Consider the following 11,437-nt stretch of genomic DNA (forward strand, 5'->3'; position numbering starts at 1 on the left):
GAACACACAAAGAAAGATGGAGGCCAAAATGTTTTCTTGCTGATTTTTCTTCTTCTTCCACACACTATACAATGTACACAAAGTATAGATAAGATACAACATAAAGGAAAGTGGCCTTCTAAGTCAAACAATGCATAACCGACTACACTAATCGACTGGTGCTATATCTTTGCCAGCTGTAGATAGGTGTAACAAACTAAATATAATAAGTGATGAGTCATTGGCCATGTGAGTATCATAATGACCACCAACGTGCTAAGTGTAGACGTGCGAACTCATCTAGCCAGGCGGTCCATCATCAATCTCCACACGTGTTAAGCTTGCCATCTCAACACTCCCCCTCAAGCTCAACTCTATCTCTGTAACTCCAAGTAAGCTTCAGAACTTTTGAAGCTTCTCTGCACCCAATGCCTTTGTGAAAATGTCAGCTATCTGATCTTGTGTGCTGACATATACCAAGTCAATCTCTCCTGCAAGTACCTTCTCTCATAAAGTGGTAGTGCACCTCAATGTGTTTTGTCCTGGCATGGAACACTGGATTCCTAGCTAGCTGTATGCTGCTCATATTGTCACAATGAATGACAACTGAACTATCTCCCTGCACGTCCAAATCACCTAATAACTTTTACAGCCATACCACTTCACATGCTTCCATAGCAACACCTCTATACTCAGCCTCTGTACTCGATAAAGCAAATGTAGGTTGCTTTTTGCTGCTCCATGTAATTGTTGCAGTACCAAGGGAAAACATGAATCCACTAGTAGATCTTCTATCTGACATGCTACCAACCCAATCTACATCTGTGTATCCAAAGACCTGTACATCCTTACCTGTCTCATAAAAAAGTCCATAATGTAAAGTGGACTTCACATACCTCAACATACATCTAACTGCATCCAAATGAGGCTTTCTAGGCATTTGCATAAACTAACTAACAAGGCCAACAACATAGCTCAAGTCTGGCCTTGTGATAGTCATGTAAATCAAACTCTCTACTATCCACCTGAACATAGTAGGGTCTTCTATCTCATCCACAACGTCGGCACTCAACTTCACATTTTGCTCCAATGGTACTGAAAGAGGCTTACATGCTGTCATACCATACTTCGATAACATATCCAAGCCATACTGCCTTTGGGACAGCCATATACCATCATCACATCTGATTACCTCAATACCAAGAAAGTATCTTAGCTCACCCAAATCTTTCATCTCAAACTTCTTCTTCAAGAAGTCCTTAACTTCAGCAATCCCATTGTCATTGTCACCTATAATAATCAAGTCATCCACATAGATGACTATGATGACCAAACCTGCGTCTCCCTTTCTCACATAAAGTGAGTGATCAACATCGAAAATACAAAATCCAATATTGACAAGATACTCTCCAATCTTGTTAGACCATGCTCTAGGTACTTGCTTCAGCCCATAGAGCGCCTTTTTTAACTTGCTCACATATGTGGGATGCTCTAAATGCTCATAACCTGATGAATGCTCTATACACTTCTTCTTGCAATTCACCATGCAAGAAGGAATTCTTAACATCCAATTGCTACAAGCTCCAACCTTTGGTTGCTGCCAAGGCAATCACACATCTAACAGTTTCCATCCTAGCAACTCGACTGAATGTCTCTTCATAATCTATGCCATATGTTTGAGCATAGCCTTTTGCAACCAGCCTAGTCTTATACCTGCTAACTGAACCATCTGCATTATGCTTGACTTTGTAAACCCACTTACAGCCAATAGCTTTCTTACCCTTAGGTCAGGGTACCAAATCCCAAGTCTTATTGGCTTCTAATACAGCCATCTCCTCATCCATTGCTGCATCCCAATGAGCATGACCAATAGCATCCTCAAAACAAGTGGGCTCAACATCCTCAACTAGTTTCACCATATAAGCGTAATGGTGAGTTGCATAACACCTTCAAAATCAAATCTTTTAACAGGGTATGTGACACTGCTAGATCTGCATACCACCGAATCACTCAATGGAGCCTTTACATTACTATGAGCTCTGTATACCTAGTGTCCTGATTGAAGGAATGCCAAGCTCATCATCCAAACTCTCCAAACCACTAGAATCTCCATCAAATCCCAAATGACTAGTAGATACATCATTACCATCTAGCACTTTCTTATTTCCTTTGTCCTTTCCTACAACACTTATAGATCCACCTGAAGATGTGGGACGACTACTTAGTCTCCTAGACCAAGGGCTCACTATAGATATAGTACCAGATGATATTTCTGGTCCACTAAGACTGTGATTCTTGTTTTTCTTTTTGCATATAGCTATCTTGATCATTATCATCATCTAATACATCACCAGTAGGTGGATATCAGCTGTCCATCTCATGAGATAACATCCCTGCTCACTCTGAACTCACATGTGATAGGGTTATAACAACGATATCCTTTCTGCTTTAAAGAGTACCCAATAAAAATACATTTTTCAACCTTTGGATCAAGCTTCTTCCGTAGCTCATCTGGCACGTGAACATATGCAACACATCCAAATACCTTCAAGTGCGATACATTGGGCTTCTTGCCGGTAAATCACTCTTCAGGAGTCATCCCATGAACTACAGCTGTGGGCGTTTTGTTCATAATGTAGGCAGCAGTATGGACAGCCTCAGACCAAAAATGTTTGGGCATATTCTTTTCAACCATTAATGCCCGTGCAACTTCTGCAATATGCCTGTTTTTTCTTTCTGCAACACCATTTTGCTGTGGGGTATACCTGTAAGTAAACTGCCTCTTTATCCCATGATTCCTCAAGAAGCCACTGAACTCATTAGAGAGGTACTCTCCCCCTCCATGTGATCTCAAGCACTTCACTTTTAAGCCTATTTCTGTTTCAACATTTGCCTTAAAAGATTTGAAGTACTCAAACATATCACTCTTTTCCTTCATGAAATATACCTATAGCTTCCTTGAACAGTCATCAATAAATGTGACAAAGTATTTGCTACCACCAAGAGATACATTTTGTGTAGGCCCCCAAATATCTATATATACTATATCAAGTATATTTCTGCTCACTTCTCTATCATGCGAGAAGGGTTGTCTCGCTTACTTACCAAACTGGCATGCTTCACAAACTTTATGCAATTTTGCAACTCTAAAAGAAGGCAACCCTGTAACCAATCCTTCGAATTGCATTAATTTCAACCTTTGCACATTTGCATGTCTAATATGTTTATACCATATTTCAATATCTACAACTACTTATTTTCCTTTAGCATATATAGCAGCATCCATTGCAGGAATTCCAACATCTAAAGTGAAAATTCGATCAACTCTACTTCCTTTTGTGACCAACCTACACTTATCATTAAAGTCTTCTACAAAGCAACCTTTTGCATTGAATTGGACTTGCAACCCCTGCTCTACCATTTGGCCAACATACACTAGATTCTTTGTAGTTGATGGCACATGTAATACATCTATCAGACTCTTTTTCTGGCCATCATACAAGGACAAGGAAACCTTTCTAATATGTGAAATTGGGTGGCATGAATCATCACCCGTCTGCACATAACTTGGGTTTTGTAAGTCATGCATCTCTCCAAACCATTCAATATGACTGGTTATATGATTAGATGCACCTGAATCGACATATCATACATCATGTGTCCCCTTTCCTATAATTGCATTCATCATATGCTGCATAACAAACATACGCTCATTTTTATCTTCATTCTGTCTTGAAGACGATGCATAGTTTCCTTGCTGCAACTTACTACTGTGAATATCATCCTTCTTAGCATAACAATTTGTTGCAATATGTCCTGTTTTGCCACAATAATGGCAAACAATAGCAGAATTTTCAGAGCCTCTGTTCTGCCATCCACCTCTTTCTCTAAAGCTCCCCTTGCCTCTAAAGTTTCCTTTGCCTCCAAAAATCTGCATTTCACCAAACTGTTGATTGAACTTGTTTTGTTGATTATCGCTAGCACGTCCCATACCACAACCTCTCGAAGAGGATCTACCACGTCTCCATCCTGAACTCGAGTAAAATGCTTAGACCTGTTCACCATTTTTTTCAGATGAATCACCCTGCATATTGATCTCTTCAGTAATCATGAGAGAGATCAGTTCATTAAAATCTGAAAATGGCTTCCATACATATATTGAAGTAACAAATGATTTCCATGCCTTCTCATTGTTAAGGCCACTCAGAGTGGATGAAACCAAATCATCATCATCCAACATTGCATCAATCGCTACTAAAGCATCTACAATGCTCCTCACCTTCAACACATACTCATTGATAGACAATTTCCCTTTCTTCAACGCATTCAACTCTTGTTTGAGTTGAATCTTTCGTACCTTTGTATTTACTGAAAACATGCTCTCAAAAATTGTCCAAGTTGCATGTAAAGTTTGTGCATTCCTGGTTTGTCCTAGCATAGTATTATTAATGATTGCAGATAGCCAGTACATCACCTTTTTGTCTTTCGCATTTCACTATTTCCATGCTTTTAACTCATTTGCAGTCGGAAGAATACCCAGCTCTGGCTCCTTTTCTTCACCTGAAACAAACTCATAAAGGCCCTTTCCAATGAGGAAGTTCATCACACGAAACTTCCATGAAGGGTAGTTGTTCTTGTCGAGCTTCTCAATAATGGTATTTCCACTATTCTCTGCCATTATCACAAACAAGGATATAACACATCAAGCTAGTCTTCTGCAATCTTTCACAACACGTACACAACAATACACCAAGCAACCTTTTTCACTAATTGCTCAATAGTACATGTAATCTGCAATCTGTTTGCAGATAAACCTTATGTTTGCTTCCTATAAACACCTCAAAAATTACAGATTCACAATTTGTAACTTGCGCATCCACTTTTGTTCAATACAGTCGAAATCATAGTGTACCCTAAAACTATTGTCCACAACCTTGCGCCTCTAAAACAGGGCCTAAAACGGCCTCAGACGCCCAAAATAACTGCAGGACAACCCTAAAGGGCTCATCTGCAGAATATACAGTGATCTACTCGTACACCAAATCTCACAGCAATCTGCGATTTTTGCTCGACCCTGCTTCCGGTGCCTCCACAAGCACTATCCAAGAGAAAGAGTGGAAGAATGGGAGAGCTTCTTACCCATTGCTTGCTTGCTCGAACCTTACTTCTTCTCCTTCACTTCAGCCTTCAAAATCAGCCTCTCTCAGTGGCGTGGCTCTGATACCATGTCAAGAATCGTGTGATGGGAGGATGTGCTAGAGCTGCTGTGCCAAACACACACTGTATACACAAGAGAAAGCTCACTCAAGAACACACGAAGAAAGATGGAGGCCAAAATGCTTTCTTGTTGATTTTTCTTCTTCCACACATTATACAATATACACAAAGTTTAGATAAGATACAACATAAAGGAAAGTGGTCTTCTAAGTCAAACAATGCATAACCGACTACACTAATCGACTGGCGCTATATATTTGCCAGCTGTAGGTAGGTGTAACAAACTAAATATAATAAGTGACAAGTCAGTGGCCATGTGAGTATCATAATGACCACCAACGTGCTAAGTGTAGACGTGCGGACTCATCTAGCCAGGTGGTCCATCATCAATGTTCGCACGTGTTGAGCTTGCCATCTCAACACCTAAGCTTGGAAAGAAGGTAGCTATAGCAAAAAAAAAACAACTGCATCCAAGAAGCTAGCAAGTTCCAAAATGCCTAGTGCTTCCAAGAAGTCTGATGCTATAAAAAAGCCTACTATTGCTAAGAAGCCTAGTATTGCTAAAAAGCCAATTGTTGCCAAGAGGCATGTTGTAGCCAAGAAGCCTAACGTTGCCAATAAGTGCATTGCTACTAAAAATTCATTTGCTACCTCCATAAACTATGGTTCTAAAAACGACAAAGGGAAGAGGCCTACTAGAGATGAGGGTGCACATAAAAAATCACCTAGTAAGAACTCTTCATACATGAGCCACTTTGAGATGTTGCCTTCAAGCAATCAAGCAACCACTAGTTCTTTCCTCTTACTCAAGACTTTGAGTAGTCTCATGTGACCATCCACATCATATATCCACCTATTAAGACTCAATGAGTCTCTTTCTCCCTTGTACTTCTCTTGAGCTTATAGCTTCTAGTTCCCTAAGTCATTTGATGAAGATGCGTCCCAATTCTTCTTTTTCTTTCTTCTATGTCATTGAATTTCTCCTTCATGGTTGGCCTCAATTCAGGCTTTGCCTAAAGCATTAGGGAGCAGCCAAAAATTCCTTCATCATATTTTGCATGGTGCCCAATTGTTATTTTGTGGAATGTCTTCCGCATCTTGAGGTACCTCATCCACACCATTCTTGGGCTCCATTACATACACCTCGTCCTCCTCTAGAGGTAGTATGCTTGGGCTACGCCCCTGCGCCTTTAAGAAGTCCTCTCAATATTCTTTGTTTCCCTTATTTTTGTTGTGTCCACCCATGCTAAGGGCACAACATTGACCCTTTGCACTCAAACTAACACCATGCTTGAAGTAGGACTTGCCTATGTATGGGGAAAGCTTTGGTACCAAGTGTCACGCACCTGAAATGAGAATCTTGCAAATTAGCACTTGTCCCACCATCTGTGCTACATCCATGATTCACATTGTGAACTCTTACAAAGAATCTAACCACCAAGATCACAAGTACTCACTTTGTTTGAGCTTTGTTTGAAAATAGTTGCTTGCAAGGGAGCATGAAGATAAAAGTCAGTGTGTTTGTATTAAGAAGCTACAAGCCCAAGTGGAAGAAGAACACATGGATGATTGCGAGAAATGCTTTTGACGCACTAAGTAGCTCCCTTTATGATGGCACATCTAAGTGTAATCATAGGTAATAGTTATAGGAGTGTAGTTAAGTTGTTCAACTAAGTAATCTAACTCTATTTCGATGGCATCTTGGATACTCCATTGGAAGCTGTAAAATTCGACAATCGCAATATATCATGCTTCAAAAAACTTTCCAGGTCTTTTGACTTCTCCGTTAAGTAAACGCTATTAGAATTTTTGCGGTCGATAATAGGAACACGGAACAGATTGCTTAATGGGGCCGGGATGACGGGGTCTACCGTTTTGGTAAGGAATGCGCTCGATATTGCTTGGGTCAGATGCGGTCTGAGGACTGCGAGTCAGATGATCGGATGGGAAGGCTTTACCTCATTTGGGAAGAGCCGGATAAGACGTAGTGTGCAATGTGCAATCTACAGTATCAGATACTGTGGGCTCGATCATTTCGTCTACCTGGCTGATAATCGACTACAGGTTACTCAAATTTGTCTACATGACGACGAGGGAACTGGCAAGATGTCGAGGGATCAAGAGCTTCATTGTGTGGAGCGTCCTGTGCTGTAACACTCTATTCATGGCGGCGAAGGTAGTGCGACCATTATCACAATATCGTCGTTGCCGCTGTCTTCCTGACGACCATAGCTGCTGGCCGACCCCGGCTTCCTGGAACGAGCTCAATGCATCGGTCGACGGGCATCTTCTGGCGCCCTACCCTCTGGCATCGCCCTGCCATGATGGGGCCCACAAGGACGAGGCGGCCTGCCAATCAGCGATAGCCAACTGGACAAACCCCTTCTGGCGTTCTGGGCAGCCCGGCGCCATGCAGAACCTGAACTGGGAATCCGATGGCGGCCGAGGCTGCCAGCTCAGCGCCAACCCGAGCACCCCTTGCTACCAGGGTGCAGTCCCGGCCTACGCGGTGGACGTGCGGGAGGCCGCGCACGTGCAGGCGGCCGTCCGGTTTGCCGCGCGGCACAACCTGAAGCTCACGGTAAAGAGCACCGGCCACGACTTCAGCGGCAAGAGCACGTCCCCGGACTAGCTCAGCGTGTGGATGCATCACATGAAGGACATCGCCTTCCACGACTGCTTCGTGCCGGAGGGATGCAGCGCCGACGCCGTCGCTCCAGCCGCGGCCGTCACGGCGGGCACCGGAGTCCAGTGGGACGAGCTCTACACGGCTGCAGACGCGCGGAACAAAGTGGTGGTCGGGGGGTTCTGCCGGACCGTGAGCACCGGTGGCGGCTACCTGCAGGGCGGCGGCCACAGCGCCCTGTCGCCCCTGCTCGGCCTAGCCGCGGACAACGTGCTGCAGCTAACGGTCGTGACGGCCGATGGCGAGCTCCGGACCGCGAACCCCTGCCAAAACCAGGAGTTGTTTTGGGCCCTGCGCGGCGGCGGAGGCGGCACGTTCGGCGTGGTGGTGTCGGCGACGCATAGGGTGCACCCGGGGCTGAGCTCGGCTGTCTCGGTGATGTATCGGGCAGAAGACTGCGGGCGCGTTCGAGGGCTTGCTGGTGCGCACCTTGACGGTGCAGCTGGAGATGAAGGAGGCGGGGGCGTGGACGGCGTACGCGTTCATGAACGCGAGCTGGATGCTGATGTTCGTGGCGATGCTGCCGGAGTACGGCGGCGGGGGAGGGGCGGCGCCGTGCGCATCTGAGTGGCAAGCGGAATGCTGGGCCCGCTGCGAGAGTATGCGAGGGGCCAGCCGGCGGGGGTGGTGACGGAGATCGAGAGGGTGCGGGTGGTCCGTTCGTACGGGGAGTGGCGGCGCCTGGCGAGGTGCTCCGGCAGCCCGGACTTCTGTAACCCGGGTCCAACCGGTGAGGCCACCGGCGGCGACGCGGCCCTCGCGTCTCGCCTCTTCCCGGAGACGGCGGTCCGCCGTCGCCCGTCCAACATGGCGCGCATCTTGATGCGCGGCCTTTCGGACCCGCTGATTGGTTCCGCGCTCAGCCTCATGCTGGGCGGCGGCGCAGTGGCGCGGCACGGCCGGGATTCGAATGCAGTGAACCCCGCCTTGAGGGACGCGCTCTTGCACGTCATACTGGCAGCCGCCGTTGGGGGCAACGCAACGATGCGTGAGAAGATGCAGCGCTTGACGGAGATGAACGGGATGCTCCGTCAGTTGACGCCCGGGTCCGGCGCATACTTGAACGAGGCGGATTCCAATGAGCCCGACTGGCAGTGTTCCTTCTTCGGCGACCACTACCCTCGCCTCCTGCGTATCAAGCAGACTGTGGATCCCGATGGCCTCTTCGTGTGCAACGAGTGCGTCGGGAGCGAAGACTGGAACGCCGATCTCACTTGCAGAGCTTCGTAGCTACAACTACCCGACGGTATAAAGTCAGTAAGTCAGTACTTATCTCATGTGTGCTCGTATCATGACTAGTAACTGCCACGGTACAATAGACAATATATATGTCACGACTCACCACCTATATCATGACTGAAATATGTGAACTTGTATCAAGACTAAAGGTTAGCGAGGTAATATATAAAACACGAATTTCCAGATTTTCTTGTTATTTTGAACGGTATCATCCAAGTAGTTTTACTCGAGAATTGTATGAAAGATATAACGAACAGAAATTCATTACTAATGGTGTTTGCCAAAACCCAAAAACTCTATATTTATACTAACTCTTATCTTAACATGTACCAAAGCCTTAAAACAAACTTGACATAGTCTTGCGTGACACACATTCCAAGGTTACTATAACGATTAATATGACCGTCTTTTAAAAACTAAAAAATTAAATTATTTTACTACTTCCCCTTTTATGTTACGTTCATCATGAGTTCATTTGAGACAGGTAGGGTTCGGTGAGCATAGCTAAGAATTCAATGCACATTTACTTCGTCAAGACGTTGGACAACTATTGCCAAGCTTGGACCACCTTCATGCCCTACAAGACCTCGTTGTGGTGACTTATGCTACATGGAGTGTATGAGCAAGAAAAGTAACACCAACATGGCTAGAGTAAGGGCTAGGACTGATCATAGGTGGCCATAATCTATACTCTCTTATTTTAACATGTATCAAGCTTGTAAGCAAACCTAATGTAGTCTTACATAGCACATATATCCAAGAGTGCTATAGCAAAGAATACAATTTTGTCTTTAAAAAGCTAACAAATTAGATTATTTCACTACTTTCTTTCCTCACTATTTTGCATTCAAAATGGAGTGCATTGAAGCATCGTATATTATCACAAGTTTATTTGAGGTCGATAGGGTCAGAGTGCTCAATCAAGTAGCTAAGGATTCAATGCACTTTTACTTTGGCAAGATGTTGGACTACTCTTGACAAGCTTGGAGCTTGATCACCTTTGTGGCCTAGAGGACCTCACTGGTGACCTATGCTACATGGAGCTGATGAGCACGGAAAGTAACAACAACATGACCAAAGTAAATAAGTTGGCTAGAATCTATACTCTCTCTTATTTTAACATGTACCAAGCTTGTAAACAAACTCGACATAGTCTTATGTGCCATGCATTGCACAAGTGATATAGCAAAGAATATGACTGTCTTTAAAAAACTAAATTATTTCACTACTTTGTTTCCTCTCTATTTTGCATTCAAAATGGAGTGCATTAAAGCACCATGTATTATCATGAGTTAAGAGGTCTATAGGGTTGGTAAGCGTGCAATCAAGTAGCTAAGGATTCAATGCATGGAGCCTATGAGCAAGGAAAGTAACACCAACATGGCTAGAGTAAGGGCTAGGATTGATAAGGTGGCTAGAAACATTGCACAAAAGGAGATGGCCAAGACTCCCACCAGCACTGGCATAGCCCTAGTGTAGCCCTGCCATGTGAACTTGCAGAACCAATATGTGTCCAACAAGATATAGTTTGCTACCTCACTTGCCATGTCCCATCATCATCTCCTCTTAACATGCAACTCCTTTTGGCACATTGCCACCACAAACCTCGACTACTTTATAATGCATAGTATCATGATGATGTAGCAGCAGTGTTGTTGCACCACATTGTCCAACTTCACCATCAGCAAACTCGGTACTAGCACCACCCCCTTGATCTTTGACACGCTGTGGTGCAACCATGAGTTTGCATATGTGATCATTATTGTTTTATGTCTAGATTCTCTATCAAAGGCATTGGGTGCAATAGTGTCCATGTTGCCACTTTCAATGTCCACCTTGTCGCTTTCACTGCCGCAAAGCTACATTAGTCTACAAAGAGTTCATCAAGGGTCATGTGCAGGAAGGAGATTGATTATAGCGGCCATGGATCCATAGGTCATGAGTTGAAGGAGTTGTAATTGATGAGGCAGAGTATGTGGTTGATGAAGGTGGCGTTAAGATTTAAATTATCGAGCGAGCTGGGGACCATTAATTCTATAAGGTGGGCAAGGAGCTTGAGTTGGGTAGGAGCTTCTTCTTCTCTTCTTCTTTGATTGTGCATTGTCACATCACTAAAGGTAATAGTAATCATAATGTGCATCATCATCATCATCGATTGACACCTACTAGCAGTGTATGTGAGGGAGTGCGAGGACTAGTAGTAGTATTGTTGCTTTGTCATGATGATAACATGCCTAACAACCCCATCTTGAAGGCCCTACTCACTCATGTCAAAGATGAGTTCGACTTCTACTTTCCAGACCCTTGGCCATGGCA

At 44.3% G+C, this 11,437-nt stretch overlaps 1 pseudogene; it reads left to right on the top strand.

Annotated features, from left to right (window-relative positions):
• Nucleotides 1-7,102: 7,102 nt before the first annotated feature.
• LOC148019898 (putative FAD-linked oxidoreductase ARB_02478) lies at nt 7,103-9,117 on the top strand (annotated as a pseudogene).
• The last annotated feature ends 2,320 nt before the right edge of the window (nt 9,118-11,437 follow it).

The sequence above is a fragment of the Lygodium microphyllum genome, chromosome 19 (assembly GCF_053477565.2).
Source record: "Lygodium microphyllum isolate KBCC chromosome 19, Lygodium_microphyllum_v1.1.10, whole genome shotgun sequence".
Lineage (NCBI taxonomy): Eukaryota > Viridiplantae > Streptophyta > Polypodiopsida > Schizaeales > Lygodiaceae > Lygodium > Lygodium microphyllum.